Source organism: Delphinapterus leucas, chromosome 13 (assembly GCF_059928025.1).
Source record: "Delphinapterus leucas isolate spDelLeu-1000000601 "Yukka" chromosome 13, BTC_Dleu_Yukka2, whole genome shotgun sequence".
NCBI classification, from domain to species: Eukaryota; Metazoa; Chordata; class Mammalia; order Artiodactyla; family Monodontidae; genus Delphinapterus; species Delphinapterus leucas.
The window spans coordinates 2064683-2083548 of record NC_143141.1 but is presented as its reverse complement, the minus strand read 5'-3'; positions in this window follow the sequence as shown (position 1 = coordinate 2083548).

Genomic DNA, 18866 nt, shown 5'->3' with positions numbered 1-18866 from the left:
GTTTAATCGCATGATCTGTACAGAATTCGCATTACTAGATGATGCCATTTTCTTTACCCTCTAGGACCTGTAAGGAGTAACCAGCTTCAGTCACCTGAATTTTGTTTCGGTCACTTCAATAAATGTTTATAGACGTGGAGGTGGCCGATCAGTAGGGGGTACAGTGGCTGCTCATACAGAGTGGATCAGGGAGGTGGTGAGGTGTGTGCAGCGTGGAGCCGTATCATTGTGGGAAGACCAGCTCTCTGGTTGCCATAGGAATAAATGAAGGACTAAGAGTATGGATGCTATGGATAATCCATTCTTTCTATGTGAATTATCAAGACCTTAGAAGCCCCTCTGACATGGGAGGGGGGCCCTTTAGGAACAATCAGTGAACAGATGTGTCTGAAGTGGACGCAAGTCTCTCCTCAGGTGTCACACGTTGAAAAGGTGGCCAGTGGAGATACTTCTTGTCCAATGAGCCCTCAGCTTCCTCCCCCAGGGCTGACGAAACTTCGATCCTGGGTTTTCCATCATGGCCAGAGCCAATGCAGGGATGTTACCAACATCTTGCTATTTTGTTCTTTTCGTAATTATTTGATTAATAATAATGACTGAGCTACTTAATACTGTATACGTCTGCTAGCATTATTACCTCCCTTAATAGGACAGGAACCCTGATTCCTGAGTTTAACCCAGGGTGTATAACAAACTCACAGTTATTGAGTTAGAACGTGTATAATCCCTGCTGAAGGGGAATATACTCTGAATATTCTGTGACTGACATTCTTAACATGTGCTATTGGATTGAATATAACTTCTGCTACATAGATAAGTGGGCACAGAGGTGGGCATGGGGATGGGGTTATTCTTACGATTTCTATCCTGGAAGCTTTGGAGGTATCTTTAGTTTTAGAGTCTCTTCCTTCATATGTAATTCGGGCATACTCTCTTTTACCCTGACACATCTTTGGGGTTTCCTTTCTACTGAAAAGTTCAAGAAGCAGAGTCAGAATGTACTGGACTATCAGGACAGCAGGTGTGATGTTGGGAAAAGAAAGCTTCTGGAATCAAAGAGACTTGGGCTGAGACTCCTGAAACTGTGGACACTCCCCACCTGTTGCTGGATCCTCTCCAAACGCTACCTTCGAGATGCCAACACTTTTTAAAAAAATATACCCTTAAAAAGCCAAAGTAAAGACCGTAGAAGTAGCTGGGGCTGGAGGGAGAGTAGTTGTGGCTCAGAATGGAAGGTTCGGGACTCCCTGGAGCTCCTTTCCCTCCTGTTAGTGAACTCAGCCCACAGCCGCACAATCGCACAGGACAATACAGCGAGAGGCTGACTCCGCCACTTCTGCTCACGCATCCTAGGCTGGGGGGGCTGGTTCCCCCAGCACTGATGAGCTCGGGCCTTTGAAGGACACACCAGAATAAAATGACTCACGTAATCATCTTAAACAGAGGAAGCAGAATCAATGAACCAAATCAAACATTGAGAACAAGCATAGTAAATGCTCTCAAAAATGTAAAAGGGGGTAAGGGCAGCAGGAAGGAAAAACACGCAGTTATAAAGAAGAAAGGTCCTGCGTTTGGTTTAACAACTATAACAATGGCAATAAAGACTCTGATGAACGGGCTAAATTGTTAATGACAGATTAGTGGACATGCCCTGGAGACATTTGGAAGGAAGAAAAAAGGTAGAAAATGTAGGATATACAGAGGAGAGAAGGAAAAATGCTGTGGTTTATAGAATGTTCTTCTTTCAAGAAGAATAGAAAAAAAGTAAATGGAAGGAAACGGATGAAGAAATAACGATTGCTAACTTCCAGGAAATAAAGACAGCCCTCTCCTTCGTTGTCCCTTCATTAATATTCTTTTGTGTCATGCAGACCTTGTCTTTTGATCCCCTCCCTTTCTATTTGGTGTTTATGGGGAAATTTTCCATTTTAAAATCTTATCAGCATTATTCACAGTAGCCAAGATATGGAAACAACCCATCGATGGATGAATAGATAAAGAAGAGCTGTGTGTACATTTATATACAATGGAATATTATTTATCCATGAGAAATAAGGAAACACTGCCTTTAGTTACAACACGGATGAACCGTAAGACATTATGCTAATTGAAACAAACCTGACAGTGAAAGAAAAATACTGTACGATCTCGCCTATATGTGGAATAGAAACAAACAAACAAACAAAAAGTCAAACTCATAGAAGCAAAGAGGCTCCTGGTGGTATGAAGAGGTGGGAGGTGGGAGAAATCGGAGATGTTCGTCAAAGGGAACAAAGTTGTAATTATACAGGATGAATAATTTCAGAGCTTGAATGTGTCGCATGAGGACTGGACTTTATAATACAGCTCTGAACGCTGAAAACATGCTAAAGATGATGTCAGGTGCATTCATTGTACACAGTGATGACTATGTGAGGCTAATTAACTTGACCGTAGTAATCTTTTCACTGTTTATATGTATATCAAATTATTATGCTGTACAACTTAAATGTATACGATGTTTATTTAATAATATGTAAATAAAAACCTTACCTTTTCTTAAGTCCTAATGCTACTTTACAAATTTGAGAACCAAAAAAATTTCAATAATTAATGGTGACTTGGTAAAAAAAAAAATAAAGAAAACTTATTAAATGTCTTCCACAGAGGTACTTTCTTTATGAAAAAGGGAAATTTTATTTATAATTTATTTTTATTTCATTATGTTCTCCTGCTGATGGCCACCATTCCACTGAGCGCCCTTCAAGGTGGATGTTTGTGTGAAACCCAGGGATACCCTTCCTCTCCCTCCTCCCCCCCCTTTCCCTTCCTTCCTTCCTTCCTCCTTTCTCTTTTATCTTTTTGAGAGCTTTCTGTGAAGCACTAACTCAGGTGAAATAGACTTCAAAACGTTTGAAAACCTAAGTTGGTAATTATAAGAGGTAAGTGTCAAGAGTAGCTCAGGGAAACGACAAAATGCCGAACTAAGACTAAACTAGCAAACTGCGGATGACGTGAGTGCGTAGTGACAGCCACGAAGAGCAAAGGCAGCAGCAGTTAGTCCGGGGGAACCTTCCAGGTCTGTCACTGTGTACAGCACAGTCTTTAGTTCTTGACTTCAAAGCAACTGAAATGATCTGGTTACTTAAACACTGTACGAAATGGGATTTTTCAAGCTGTATAAGGTGCCTATGTGTAAATAAAGTAGATAATAAATTGAGTGGGAGTGGTGTGGTGACTTCTTTCATGCTACAGATTCCCGGGCTGTGTTTACACTTGTGGACACTGTGTAATGGTTAATAGTGACCCTTTCACTCCCAGAGGTGTCCCGGTTTGGATAATAGATTCTACGTTCATGCAGTGTATCAGCAACGTGTTTACACGTAGGTGTTCTTGAGTTATTTTAGACTTTGGGATCCTCTCGGACTCATGCTTCACCCGTAGATCTTTAGTGTAAAAAGAATTCAGGGGTCTGATTATGGCTGAGGGTCTGCTTAAAGCACAGCTGAAATTACGTCTGTCAACATGTTATAAAGTAATAACCTCAACATGCTGGGCTGACAGACAAGAATAACTGCTGGACAGCCTCTGGGGCTGGGAGCGTGTAGGGATCTTGCATAAGAAAAACTATAGGGTTCTGTGAAAAGGATCTGGATGAAGCCATGAGCAGGAAAAGCAGTGAGCGGTGATTGTGCAAATCAATCGTCGTCATCATCCTCCTGGTAAATGGGGAGAAAAATGATGTCTGCACCATGAAACTTCAGTTGAGTTTTCCAATTTATAAAAGTAGAAAACCAGCCTCCATTGTTAACCAAACTAATCCAGAACGTGGAAAGGAGCAGGGAAAAGAGAAATCCAAATAATGCAAGAGTACTGAGTTCCATGAGCAATAGAAAGTAGTTAGAGAAACAGAAAATTCTAGAATGATGTTAGTATGAATGGTTCATGCCTCCAAAGCTTGGGTTCCGTAATAGGTTATTACCATAAAAGACGTATATGCACCCTTTATTTTTAAAAAGTATTTTATGAGCTTCAGAAGGAAGAATTTTCAAAAAGGAATTTTGCAGGAATTCGATCTTCAGGGTATGAAGCAAAGTGAGATGTTACTGTCATGACCCACCTAAATGTTGTCATATTTGGTAAATTCTCGAAGGTCAAAGACTACTTTCAATCATCACATGAGAACATGAGGACATGGTAAGGGGCAGCCAGGGACACTGTCTTGTGCATCACAGAAAGGGGTTGAGATTTAAACCCTCATCTCACAATCACCTCTCCGATACCTCTGAGTGAGGGCTGAGAGAGAAGGAAAGAAGAACATTCTGGGAGTTTAATGCCTGGCAGGTATTATTTGCTGGCTTTTAAGAATGTGTGTGTGCAAATTTCTTTCTCTGGTGAACCCTATACACAACCATAATTAGCAAGAACACATTTTATGTGCTGCCGTAGAGATCGGTGCTGACTCTGAAAATTTAGTAACCACCATAAAGGGTATCAGACATAACTGCATCTGTCACTCGTCTGGATTTGGTAGAAATACCAGGAGAAGGAGACAAGTCTGCTCTCACTTTATCATCTGATGTGGCCGTGTTCAAGTTGTCCTTTTTGGATATATTCCCTGGGATTCTTGGTCCACAATACAGATGTGGTCCCTGACTTGTTCTCGTTTGGGACAGGTCGAAAGAGCTAAGAAAAAAAGAGGTTAAAATTTGAGCAGTTTTTCAATCCCAAAAGTTATTAAACATTATTCAGTCTAAAAAGGAATTTGTTCAAATTATATTTTAGACTGTCTGAAATTAGCAGCATATTTCAAAACCTTCTTCTTCGCATTGGCTATATAGATCCATCAAGTTAAAAAAAACCGAAATCAGTCTTTATTGGACAGGAAATACCCCTGCAGAACAGACAAATTTGAAAAAAGATAATTGGGATCATTTTTCGCAAGTATGGTAAAATAAATCTGGATCAAAATATTCGTACCATTTATTTCTTTTTCTTTTAAGAATATCTGATGTTCTGCTCAACTGTCAAATCATAGAAAAAATGTATACGGAATTTCTAAAAAGCTATCGGAATATTTAGAACATTTTCTGCCATGAATGTTACATCTTCTTTTGGCTCCACACAAAACTCTCCAAATCTTTCCTCTTGATGAGTCACTAAACATTTTGCAGAACTGAATCTGGGTGTAAGATGTAAAAGCAACCAGATAAGGGATTAAATATGGAAACGGGTTTCTTTCTGACAGCTAAAAGGTGTCATGAATTTTAAATGCTTTTTCTTAAAAAGAGTCAAGCTTTTCTCCTTAAGAGTGTTTTCCTTTGACTCTAGAAATTATTTCAGCTGCTTATGGTGCGGTGCTGTGGACTGGTCTGCAAGCAGTCGCCATTCTGAGGTAAGATAAGCAAAAAATCGAACCTTTAAAACTTTTATAGTCATTTGAGCATTGATAGTAAGTTTATATCTGTTTAACCTAATAAAAAATTTAGGGGCTTTATTATATATATTTTTCATTTCTCTAATAATTTGATTTTTATGTATTTTGTGAAAGTTTAAAACTTATTTCGGCACACACAGTTTGAGAAGCATTTTTCTAGCACACACAAAACACTTCTAATAGATTTTCCCAAAATAAAGATGTCCTGTGACTCCATATGCCTTTGAGAATCACAAGTCACTTAGATCTAAATGAGCACCAAAGTGAGTAGTGGTGGAGGCGCTTATAGCTTATCTGCAGGTTATTATTTTTTTAATTAATTAATTAATTAATTTTGGGCCGCTTTGGATCTTCGTTGTTGCGTGCGGGCTTTTTCTGGTTGCAGTGAGCGGGGGCTACTCTTCATTGTGGTGCAGGGCTTCTTGTTGCAGTAGCTTCCCTGGTGGCACAGTGGTTAAGAATCCACCTGCCAGCGCAGGGGACATGGGTTCAATCCCTGGTCAAGGAAGATCCCACATGCCGCAGAGCAACTAAGCTTATGTGCCACAACTCCTGAGCCCGTGCCCTAGAGCCCACGAGCCACAACTACTGAAGCCCGTGTGCCGCAATAGGTTATTTTTTTTAATACAACAGAATCAAAATTGAGAATATATTTTGGAAGGATCTATAATTTATAGTTTCATTTATATGAACCTAGTTAAAAAGTTAAGGCTATGATGTGTAAAGAGCAGAAAGCATAAAGAGTAGCCTAGTTAAAATCCCAAGGTTAGGAAAGTTAATTCCAGCTTCAGCCAAAGGACGTTCTGTCAACGCGTGTGTGGCCGAGGCTTTAGGTTTCGTCCTTGTGATCTAGGTAGGCCTGCTAACTGAAGCCAGATCACAGCAGGAAGGCCAGATGGACCCATCCTTGGTTCATTCCCTGATGGCAGAGTGCACTTCCTCAGTCCTGGGGGACACCGCCGAGGTAAAGGTCACAGGACCCACAGAGGTAGATGAGCTCCTCCCTCTCTGCCGTCCCAAGGAACATCCATGTTCAACAAGCTAAGCCAAGTTGTTAAACTGTTAAATCCAAGGGTGACTTTTTTTTTTAACTGAAGTTTGCAAGGGAATGAAACATGAGATAAACATTTCTCAATTTTAAGTTCCCATTTACCATGATTTAAAAACTCACGGCGTCTTCCTCTGAGCATCTGCTTTCCAGCAGGAGCTATAAAAAAACTCGAAGGGCCATTTTTCTTTCCTTTAAACATGGCTTCTTAAAAATATTTCATGTATTAAAATGTTTAAGACGAACAGATACATATTACACAGAGCTGTATATTTTTGCTCGAAAACGATCGCCCCAGAACATAAAGAGAAATCAGTTTTTATGCTAAAAAGACAACGTAGCACACAGATATTTTGCATGTTGAATACATTTTGAGACTCACGGGCTTAGATCAATGCTTGAACAGTCCTTCCTAATCTGGGCAGGTGGACCATCGATTTACAAACGAAACCCACACCTATTCACTTCCGGGACTAGGATTTCGGGGGGCATTTCTCCTTCTCCCTGAGTAGTGTTCTTTTTGAAGGCATTGTGCACAACCCCTTCGTTATCTATCGCCAGGTAACCATTGCCTTTGTCTATTCATTCGTCAACAAATATTTCAGCACCATCTGTATGCCGGGCCCTGGGCTAGTTACTAGGTACCCAGTGTTTAATAAAACACCAGGATCCCAGCTTTTATGTAGGTAGCAGTCCAGCAGGAGAGGCAGACAATGAACAAGAAGATAAATATGTCATTACAAACTGTGCAAAATGCTAAACAGGAGACAAGAATAGGGCTGTGCTGAGAAAATGATACGGAGAAGCCCTCTCTCTGCCGTTTCCTGGGTCCTTATCTGTCTGCTCAGTTCTCCCCAGGGCTGGTGTGAGGTTTACCTCCTTTCAGCTCCTGGTCCCATAGTTCTGTGAAAACCTCTCCCCTGTCCAGCCCAGAGGGTCTCATAGGACACTTGCTACAAAAACTCCCACCCCGTCAGCTACAGCCACAGCCACTGGGAGCCGCGTGTTATGACCCCCTCCCGCTAATGACTGGGTCCTTCTGGAACAGGACCCCACATCCTTCACCCCCTCTCCCCACCCCTCACCCTGTTGCAGAAATAAGCAGATTTTCCATTGTTAAGTTGCATTTTTGTTTCCCGTGTTACTCCCTTGCCCTGGTTTGCCCTCTGTTTCCACGAATCATAATTTCTAGATTTTTCTGAGATAGTTCTGATACCAAATACTCTGTCTCTTTATTCTCATAAAATTAAACAAATGTTAGAATTGCAGTGTTTGAGCATTAAAACTATATTCGAAAGTCACTCTTTGCACCAAAAGTAGAAAAAAGTTAAAAAGGCCATGGACCCCCACCCCACCGACAAAGCATGACGTCACTCACTCCCCTTCCACTGTTACCTGTTGAAAACCTAGTCATCCTCCATGGTCCAGTTCAGAGGCGGCTTTCTTTGTGAGTCCTTCCTAGACCAACCAAGCAAGAATAAAGCTATTTTCCTCCTCTGACCTCCTAAGGCATGTAGTCTGTATATCACTAGGAATTCATTGCAAATTACCTCTTATCATAGACATTTTTATAGGATCAGGACATTCCTTCTCCTCCCTACTCAACTGCATGTTTATTGAAGGCTTTATTTTTACCCTTAGCCAAGATTTGCCATTGTCTTTTGCAAATAAGTATTTTTGAAATAAATGGATCAATGGCTAAATCAGTGAATGAAAATGTTCATCGGAAATACTACTTTACCAAGGATTGATTGTTTACACCAGATCAATCACATATTTCAGCAATGTACAAAACTCTCATCATATTTACTTATGGACTTATTATTTACCAAACTCTTCATATGCTCATACTATCAGACCAATACTAAGGTGTTACTATATTTCTAGGTGTCCAGATACTATGGTGAGAAAAAAAAGTAGTGATTACCCTTTCTCTTAAGAAATGTATAGACCAGTGGGGGACACAGACATTAATTAGTTCCTCACACAGATAAATGAATAATGACAACGCTATCAACTACTGGTAAGGAAATTTCCTTCCTCCTCGAGAGGCTACTAAAGAGCAGAGTTGACCCAGACTGGAAGGTCAGGGTGGGCTTCCCAGGGGCTGTGCTGCTGGACTTGAGGTGTGGGGGGAGATCACAGAGGGAACAGGATGTCCCTGGAGGAGGAGGGAACATGGAGGTGAAGAAACTGAGAAGGTACCTGATGCTGGAGGTAATGAGAGGCACAGGGAGGTGTGCCTGGGACGTGGGTAGGGCTGGGACCCTCTGCACAGAGCACTCTGCTGTGGTGTTAACAACAGATGGGACAGAATGATAACTTTTAAAAAATTTTTGGCTGCGCTGTTAGGCTTGTGGGATCTTAGTTCTCTGGCCGGGGAGCGAACCTGTGACCCCTGCAGTCACGGAGTCCTGACCATGGACCACCAGGGAACACACTACTATATATAAAACAGATAACTCATAATAATCTGCTGTGTAGCACAGGGAACTCTACTCAATACTCTGTAATGACCTATATGGGAAAAGAATCTTAAAAAAAAAGAGTGGATATATGTATAACTGATTCACTTTGCTGTACCCCTGAAACTAACACAACATGGTAAATCAACTCTACTCCAATAAAAATTTAAAAAAAAACACAAAACAGATGGGAGGCAGAGGGGACCACATGGCTCTAAGACGTAGTCAGGAGAGCAGAGTCCGCGAGACAGGATGCTGTCTGGACTAAGGCAGAGATGGAGAGAAGATGGAGCTGAGTGATGCTTGGGAGATACGGCGACTTGATGTGGTGGGTGTCTGGGCGTGAGGGGATGAGGGGGTGGCAGGGGACATACAGGAAGCCTCCCTGGTCTCCATCCTGCTCACGTGTTTGAGGGTGTTGACATTCACTGACTGGAAACTGGATTTCAGGGGGTGGTGAGACATGCTGGGTGGAATGTGAGGAGTCCGCTTTCAGACCAAAAGAACCTTGTGTTTAAGATATTGTCGGTCCTTTCTTTCAAACATTTAGAGAAGAGCTAACACCTATCCTTCTCAAACTCTTCCAAAATATAGCAGAGGGAGGAACACTCCCAAACTCATTCTACGAGGCCATCATCACCCTGATACCAAAACCAGACAAAGATGTCACAAAGAAAGAGAACTACAGGCCAATATCACTGATGAACATAGATGTAAAAATCCTCAACAAAATACTAGCAAACAGAATCCAACAGCACATTAAAAGGATCATACACCATGATCAAGTGGGGTTTATCCCAGGAATGCAAGGATTCTTCAATAAATGTAAATCAATCAATGTGGTACACCATATTAACAAATTGAAGGTTACAAACCATATGATCATCTCAATAGATGCAGAAAAACTTTCAACATAATTCAACACCCATTTATGATAAAATCTCTCCAGAAAGTAGGCATAGAGGGAACTTACCTCAACATAATAAAAGCCATATATGACAAACCCACAACTAACGTCATTCTCAGTGGTGAAAATCTGAAACCATTTCCTCTAAAATCAGGAACAAAACAAGGATGCCCACTCTCACCACTATTATTCAACATAGTTTTGGAAGTTTTAACAACAGCAATCAGAGAAGAAAAAGAAATAAAAGGAATCCAAATTGGAAAAGAAGAAGTAAAACTGTCACTGTTTGTGAATGACATGATGCTATACATAGAGAATCCTAAAGATACTACCAGAAAACTACTAGAGCTAATCAGTGAATTTGGAAAAGTAGCAGGATGCAAAATTAAGGCACAGAAATCTCTGGCATTCCTATACACTAATGATGAAAAATCTGAAAGAGAAATTAAGGAAACACTCCTATTTACCATTGCAACAAAAAGAATAAAATACCTAGGAATAAGCCTACCCAAGGAGACAAAAGACCTGTATGCAGAAAACTATAAGACACTGATGAAAGAAATCAAAGGCGATACAAACAGATGGAGAAATATACCATGTTCTTAGATTGGAAAAATCAACATTGTGAAAATGACTATACTACCCAAAGCAATCTACAGATTCAATGCAATCCCTATCACACTACCAATGGCATTTTTAACAGAACTAGAACAAAAAACTTCACAATTTGTATGGAAACACAAAAGACCCCGACTAGATAAAGCAATCTTGAGAAAGAAAAACGGAGCTGAAGGAATCAGGCTCCTGGACTTCAGACTATACTACAAAGCTACAGTAATCAAGACAGTATGATACTGGCACAAAAACAGAAATATAGATCAATGGAACAGGATAGAAAGCCCAGAGATAAATCCACATATATATGGTCACCTTATCTTTTAAAAGGAGGCAAGAATATATAATGGAGAAAAGACAGCCTCTTCAATAAGTGGTGGTGGGAAAACTGGACAGCTACATGTAAAAGAATGAAATTAGAACACTTCCTAACACCATACACAAAAAATAACTCCAAATGGATTAAACACCTAAATGTAAAGCCAGACACTATAAAACTCTTAGAGGAAAACATAGGCGGAACACTCTTTGACATAAATCACAGCAAGATCCTATTTGACCCACCTCCTAGAGTAATGGAAATAAAAACAAAAATAAACAAATGGGGGCTTCCCTGGTGGTGCAGTGGTTGAAAGTCCGCCTGCCAATGCAGGGGACACGAGTTCGTGCCCCAGTCCGGGAAGATCCCACATGCCACGGAGCGGCTGGGCCCGTGAGCCATGGCCACTGAGCCTGCACTTCCGGAGCCTGTGCTCCGCAACGGGAGAGGCCACAACAGTGAGAGGACTGTGTACCACAAAAAATAAAAATAAACAAAAAAAATAAACAAATGGAACCTAATCAAACTTACAAGCTTTTGCACAGCAAAGGCATCCATAAACAAGACAGAAAGACAACCCTCAGAATGGGAGAAGATATTTGCAAACGAAGCAACTGACAAAGGATTAATCTCCAAAATATACAAGCAGCTCATGCAGCTCAGTATCAAAAAAACAAACAACCCAACCCAAAAATGGGCAGAAGATCTAAATAGACATTTCTCCGAAGAAGATTACAGATTGCCAAACACATGAAAGGATGCTCAACATCACTGATCATTAGAGAAATGCAAATCAAAACCACAATGAGGTATCACCTCACACCGGTCAGAATAGCCATCATCAAAAAATCTACAAACAATAAATGCTGGAAAGGGTGTAGAGAAAAGGGAACCCTCCTGCACTGTTGGTGGGAATGTAAATTGATACAGCCACTATGGAGAACAGTATGGATGTTCCTTAAAAAACTAAAAATAGAACTACCATACCACCCAGCAATCTCACTACTGGGCATATACCTAGAGAAAAACATAATTCAAAAAGAGTCATGTACCACATTGTTCATTGCAGCTCTATTTACAATAGCCAGGACATGGAAGCAACCTAAGTGTCCATCGACAGATGAATGGATAAAGAAGATGTGGCACAGATATACAATGGAATATTACTCAGCCATAAAAAGAAATGAAATTATTTTTAGTGAGGTGGATGGACTTAGAGTCTGTCATACAGAGTGAAGTAAGTAAGAAAGAGAAAAACAAATACCATATGCTAACACACATATATGGAATCTAAAAAAAAAAAGATTCTGATGAACCTAGGGGCAGGACAGGAATAAAGGACAAGGGTAAAGGGAAGGGTAAGCTGGAACGAAGTGAGGGAGTGGCATGTACATATATGCACTACCAAATGTAAGATAGATAGCTTAGTGGGAAGCAGCCGCATAGCACAGGGAGATCAGCTTGGTGCTTTGTGACCACCTAGAGGGGTGGGATAGGGAGGGTGGGAGGGAGACGCAAGTGGGAGGAGATATGGGGATATATGTATACGCATAGCTGATTCACTTTGTTATAAAGCAGAAACTAACACACCATTGTAAAGCAATTATATTCCAATAAAGTTGTTAGAAAAAATTATTGTTGGTCCTTGTTGCACTTATTCTATTTGCCTTATATGTTCACTAGGCTCTGGCTCCAGAGCTGAAACAATCGTGGAAAATCTGAAGACAGTGAACTAATGTGGTGTCTGTCCCACTGGGATTTAGCATTTCAGCCCGAGCTGATGCTCCCATCTCCAGGGCTTACAGGCCTTAGGTGTTTTCAAGAGAACTAATGCCCTGAACCGCTGAGAAGCTACCAGGGAGATTAGAAGCTTAACTCTGCAAGGGGAGAAAAAAATGCACCCGGATCTCTTCCTTGTTAAAGAGGCATTTGAGAGCACAGAACAATGATTCAGTGTAGTATAATCATTCTGAGTGATACGGCTTTGATGCAAGCAGATTTCTGAGTTTAGTGAAGTTTAACTTTATAATCCATGCTGGAAAAAAGATTTTTAAAGAATTTTTGATAGTGCTTGAGATTGCTGGAGAATTGTATGTGCTTTTTTCTTTACAAGTTCCATATGTTTTCTAAAAATCAACGTGTTTTATTCTTACAATTTTAAAAACTAAAGTTTTTCAGTTAATAAAACACCGTTTTCTTTATCAAGTTCCACATGGATTTTCGCCTGAAACGATAAACGTCTGATGTGTGTAAACTACACAGCGGGAGTGGCAGTGTCTGATGCTGGTCCCTGTTATGGATTACGATGGGCGTGGATATAGATGTTGCCATGGCTGCAGTGCACGACAGCATGTGTATCAGGAGCAACAGCTGTAGGGGCCCCTCACTGTGAGTGCCAGGCTTGCAGAACAACAGTGCTCCATTCAGTTCTCTGGGCCAATAGCACTTAGAATTCCACAGTGATACTCAGCGTCCTGGGACTAGACAGCACCCCCCCCCCACCACCACTTGCTCTGGTGTGTCCGTCACTGTTTTGCTTTCCACACAGAAGAGCCCCCGTCTCTAAGTGGCCTGTCCACATCCAAGCCTGGCCACAGTGTCTGCGTTGCGATGCTCTCTTTGTGTTTGTGTTACGAGGCTGCTGTGCGCTGCTGTCGTATTTAATGAGCCTTTATCAGACACACTCCCTGAGGGTCTTTTGTCAATAGAAGGTCCAACTTTAAAAACCACTCAATATACATTTAATCAAATATGTACTCTGAGAATGAAAGACAGACAGTGTTTACCACTTGGTCTAAGTCTCCCAGACACTGATATTTGCATTTGTCATAAATATCACTAGCATTTCCTCATCTGGCGTCTTAGCCTGGGCTTTGATAACAAAATACCACAGACATTTATTTCCCACAGTTCTGGAAGCTGGAAAGTCCAAAATCAAGGGGTCAGGTCATTTATTTTGGTGAGAGCTGTCTCCCTAGTGTACAGATGGCTGTCTTCTTGCTGTGTTTTTACCTGGCAGGAGAGAGGGAGAGGGAGAGGGAGGGAGGGAAAGAGGGAGGGAAGGAGACGGATGCTCTGGTATTTCTTCTACAAGGACACTAATCCCATCATGGGCATCACCCCCATGACCTCTAAACTTAATCTAATTATCTCCCAAAGGCCCCACCTCCAAATACCTTCCTGGGAATTAAGGCTTCTACATATGAATGTCTTGGGGGTGGGTCGGGGAGACACAATTCACTCCACAGCACCTGGGTCTACCACCCTCTGATCATCTCACTATGGGTTAGGGTAGGAGAGGGTGAGGGGTCCACATTTCAGTCTTTCAAGGTCAACTGTTTTGGTCTTATTATATACTGTGTTTCATGCTTTCATTTTATTGTTCCTTCTACAAGGTCCCTTCAGTAATAGGTATACTTGTTTATTTTATCATTAGTTATTTTGCAGGCAATGCATTTTTCAACTGATTTTTTCTTCTAGAAATGCCTCATAAACGATCCTATTATTCAGTTTCCAAGTTGTGGTTACTGGCATGACCTGCAGTCTCATCGCTCCCAATGTCTGTGTCTGACGCACACATAACGAAGCCGCCGGTTGTGATACTGTCTCTTCTGTGAGCTACTGTGTCTGCTTTTGTTCTTCACACACAGCACAGTCTTCTTTAAGTATCTATTGTTGTCTAGTTAAATAACTCTGAACTTTAAAAAAAATCCCCAAATAAAATATTCTTATTTTAAAAGGGTTGAATATTCTTGCACGTACATATTGCATGATTGATATTAATACAACAAAATTATGGAGACATTTATATGCAAAATTAAGCAAACTTTAAGTGAAAGTATGTTCTCGTCACTTTGAGGTATGTCTGGAAATGGAATTGCTGAGTCATATAGGAAACTCTATGTTTAACATCTTGAACGCCAGCCAAAATGCTGTCCAAAGCAGTCGCGCTCTTTTACAGCCCCATCAACAATGTATAAGGTTCCATTTTCTTTACGTCCTTGCTAGCATTTGTTATTGTTTGCCTTTTTTATTCATCCTAGTGGATGTGAAGTGCTATCTCATCATGGTTTTGATTAGCATTTCCCTAATGATTAATGATTTTGAGTATTATTTCATGTGATTATTGGCCATTTATAGATCTTCTTTGGATACATGTCTATTCAAGTCCTTTGTTAATTTTGTCCACCTTAATTGAAATATATTTGACATATAACATTGTGTAAGTTTAAGGTATACACTGTGATGATTTGATATGTACTGACATTATGAAATGACCACGGTAAGGTTAGTTAACACATCCATTGCATAGTTACCATTTGTGTGTGAGTGTGTGTGTGTGTGTGTGGTGAGATCATTTAAGATCTCTCTTAGCAACTTTCAAGTATATAATACAGTATTGTTAACCATAGTCATCATGCTGTACAGTAGATCCCTAGAGCTTATTCATCTTATAACTGGGAATTTGTGCCCTTTGATCACCATCTGACACTTCCCCCACCCCTTGGACTCTGGCAACTACCAATTTATAAAAAATAAAAACAACCCAAATATCTATCTACCGAGGAATGGATAAACAAAATATGGTATATCTATACTGAGGAATATAACTGGCAACTAAAAGAATAAGCTGCATGCATGCTACAACATGGATGAAACTTGAAAACATCGTGCTAAGTGAAAGAAAAGTCTTTGGTGAAAAGACATTCACCAAAGTCTACACTGTTTCCATTTATAGTTCCACAACAGGCAAATACGCAGAGACAAAGTCGCTTAGGAGCTGCAGGGGATCGGGGGAGGGAGAGGACAGGGCAAGATTACTAATATGTATGAGATTTTTTTTTCTCAAGTGAAAAAGTACTCTAAAATTAGAAAATTGTGAAGGTTAAACAACTCTGCAAATATACTAAAAGTAAGAAACCAAAATACAGAATTGTACACCTCAGAAGGATGAATTGTATGGTACGTGACTTATATCTCAATAAAACTGTTAATTTGTTTTAACTAAGCAAATGCCGTTCTTGTCTTTACCTGCGAGAGTGTGATGGTCTGCCACAAGACCTGTAAGCAAGATTAAGGATTTGGGAAATTGAATAAATATAGCCTTTTATTTCCTCAAGGAAATTATCAGGGGCAGTAACAGGTTTCCCCCAACTTTTATTTTGAAAATTTTCAAACCTACAGAAACACTGAAAGACTAGTACAATAAACACTCAAATACACTTTGTCCATATCCGACAATTATTAATACGTTAATAACTGTTAACGTATTACCACCTGTGTGTGCGCATGTGCATCTGAATGATTAGATGGTGACTCACAGATATCATGGTCCTTTCTCATCAATACTCCAGATCCAGAATGTGTCTCCTAAGGACAAGGATGTTCTCCTATATAACCTCAGCACCATCACCGGCAAGAGACCCACAGGTGACAGTATGTGAGCATCCTAGTAGATGATACACAGTCAGTAGTCTTGTTTCCCCAGTGTTCCCAGCAAGGCACTTTATAGCTTTTTATGGCCCAGATCCAGGATCAAATCATTGCCTGACATCTAACATCTTTCAATCCAAGACGGTCTCCCTACTTTTATCTTCCATGTCACTGACATTTTTAAGGAGTCAAGGCCAGTTATTTTTCTAAATGTCCTCTAATTTTTTTTAAAGTATAGATTCATGTTACACTCTTTGGGCAAGAATATCACGTTGGTGATAATGTATCATATCTGAAAACATGATATCAGCTGTCCCAGTCTTAGTGAAATTCAGTAGAACAACTTGGCTAAAGGTGGGGTATCTGTCAGACCTCTCCAGTGCAAAGGTACCTTTTTAATTCCTAATTAATAAACAATCTTTGTAATTAATAAGTAATACAAGTGAATATTCTGTTCCCCCAAATAATGAAACAGATACTACGTGCTAAGAATTTACGGGGAGTATTTCTGATTTCCAGTGAGCATTGCTGGCTGTGTCTACCCTGGGCTGCCTGGTGGGAGAAGCCTGGGGGATTGTCGGTTCTCAAGTTAATGGTGTCACCACAGCAAGGATGTGGGGTTGGGGAGTATTTCTTAATCTATGTCAGTAGTATAATCACATGGAAATTTGAAGACTTAATAGAAGTCTAATAAAGTAATGTTGCAAACTCCTTCTATACATTCTGCTTATTTTTAAAATAGATTTAATAGCACCTAATTCTGTAGATTGGTGCCAGGAGAGAGGAGCTGGATGGTATGCAAATGCCCACGGGAAACGTCTATGCTCTTGGACGTGGTTAAACTATTGTTTCTGTCCCAAGAAGAGCATGTCTGAATAAACCGCAAGTTGAGGAGAAGCTTAGAGATAACACTTTGCTTTTCTAGAGCACTTTTGTGCCCAACCACTGGATGCACTCAAATCGTCATTCAATCTGCCTCTAGGGGACATACAGGTGGTAATGTACTACCTACATCATTTCCTTTGAGGGCTGGAGAAAACCAGAGCACAGAATTGTGACCTGCTCTGTGAATCCATCCGCATCACTGCAGGGGTGGGAGTGCCTTTATGCTTTCCTGCTCATTTCTTTAAAGTTAATGAAAAGAAGATTAATTTTTTCATTGGAGGCTGCTATGAGATAAATGAAAGGTGAGGTCAGCTGAGTCTCTTCCTGCTTGAAAATTGCTCAGTTACGTCTTCTGAGACACCTTCTTAATTCTAAAACTATCCTGGAGTAAAAGGAGTAATTTAGACCAAGAGGATGAATGAATGCTGAGGAGTGGGGAACAAAGAACTTAAGGAAACACTCAAAATATCTCAAGGATTTAGTTCCGAGGAAAAGCTAGGAATTTAGAGTCCTATTATCCTGGTTTTGAATGGGATTTCAAAACACTAATTAGTGCCCTAACTCTCCCCCCAAGCAACCTGTTTCACTCAAAGGCCAGTGAGGAAGCAGAATTAGAAGTGAAAAGAATGATTCCCTAGGCGGCTTTGTTGCCCTTCTTCCCCATCTCACTTAGGACTTAACCATGGGGGAAACCACAGGCAGGAATAAGCTACAGTCTGTGTGAGAGAGACGGGGTCCCTGGGGCTGCAGGTGGCATCAGGAACACTGCTCAGAGCAGGTTAGATGGTCTGTGAATTGGGGGTGGGGCAGTAGCAGTTCTGGAAGAACGTGGACTTGGTGGTTAGCCTCAAAGCAGATCACACTGGTCAGCTGGAAGCTTTGCCCCCTGAGTTGGGCACACAATGATTCAAGCACTCTGGCTAGATGTGGGATCCATCTGCCAGACCTTCCAACCAGAGTCAGGCTCAGGACCTCCTTCTGTTACCTTCAGAGCTGCATATCCTATATAAATGTTAAGGATGGACTTCCTTCAACAAGTTTATATTCTGAAACACAATGTTGAAAAGTACAAACACATCAGTTTGTGAAGTTTAGATCCATACTCTGAAGGAGGGAAGCGCACCCGTTCACTGTCAGAGCCCCTCACATCTGCAGTTCCGATCACTTTCACCTTTTTCTCCTGGAGAGCAAGTGTGTGTTAAGTTGGTGGGAACCCACATTTTTACTGACTGAACCCAGATAATACTATTGACAGGATGGGTGGTATCAGAATCCCCACCACCGCAAACCTAGCTTAGACATTATTACGGGAAAAAGAAAATACTTCCAGTATGTGTAGAAGCCAAAATGGAACCATGACGCCTCCACGGACCTTCAGAGCTACCAGCTGACAACAGCAAGATGTGAAACAATGACCCGGGCATCAGCAAGTTCTCAGCTAAGGGCCTGGGTGCTGAGTGTTCCCTGGAATCACAACAGCTAACATCTTTATTAAGATCCGGTGATTTTGTTTGTTTGGAGCAAATTAATTTGTACTTATTTGCATGAAACACATTCAGTTCCCTCCCTTTGACTAAAAATAGTTTCAATTCCTATCCATTGGGCAGGTCGCCTGTCTGGGTTTTAGACGTGGACATGAAGCCCCGAGGACCCTTGATGAGCTATTGTTTTAGCCACAAAAGGACTGAAGGACACAGTATTAGAAGTGAGGAGGGAAGAACAATGAGAAACAGTTGATGAGAGTTCCAAATGGAAACAAGAGAGGAAAAGAAGCGGAC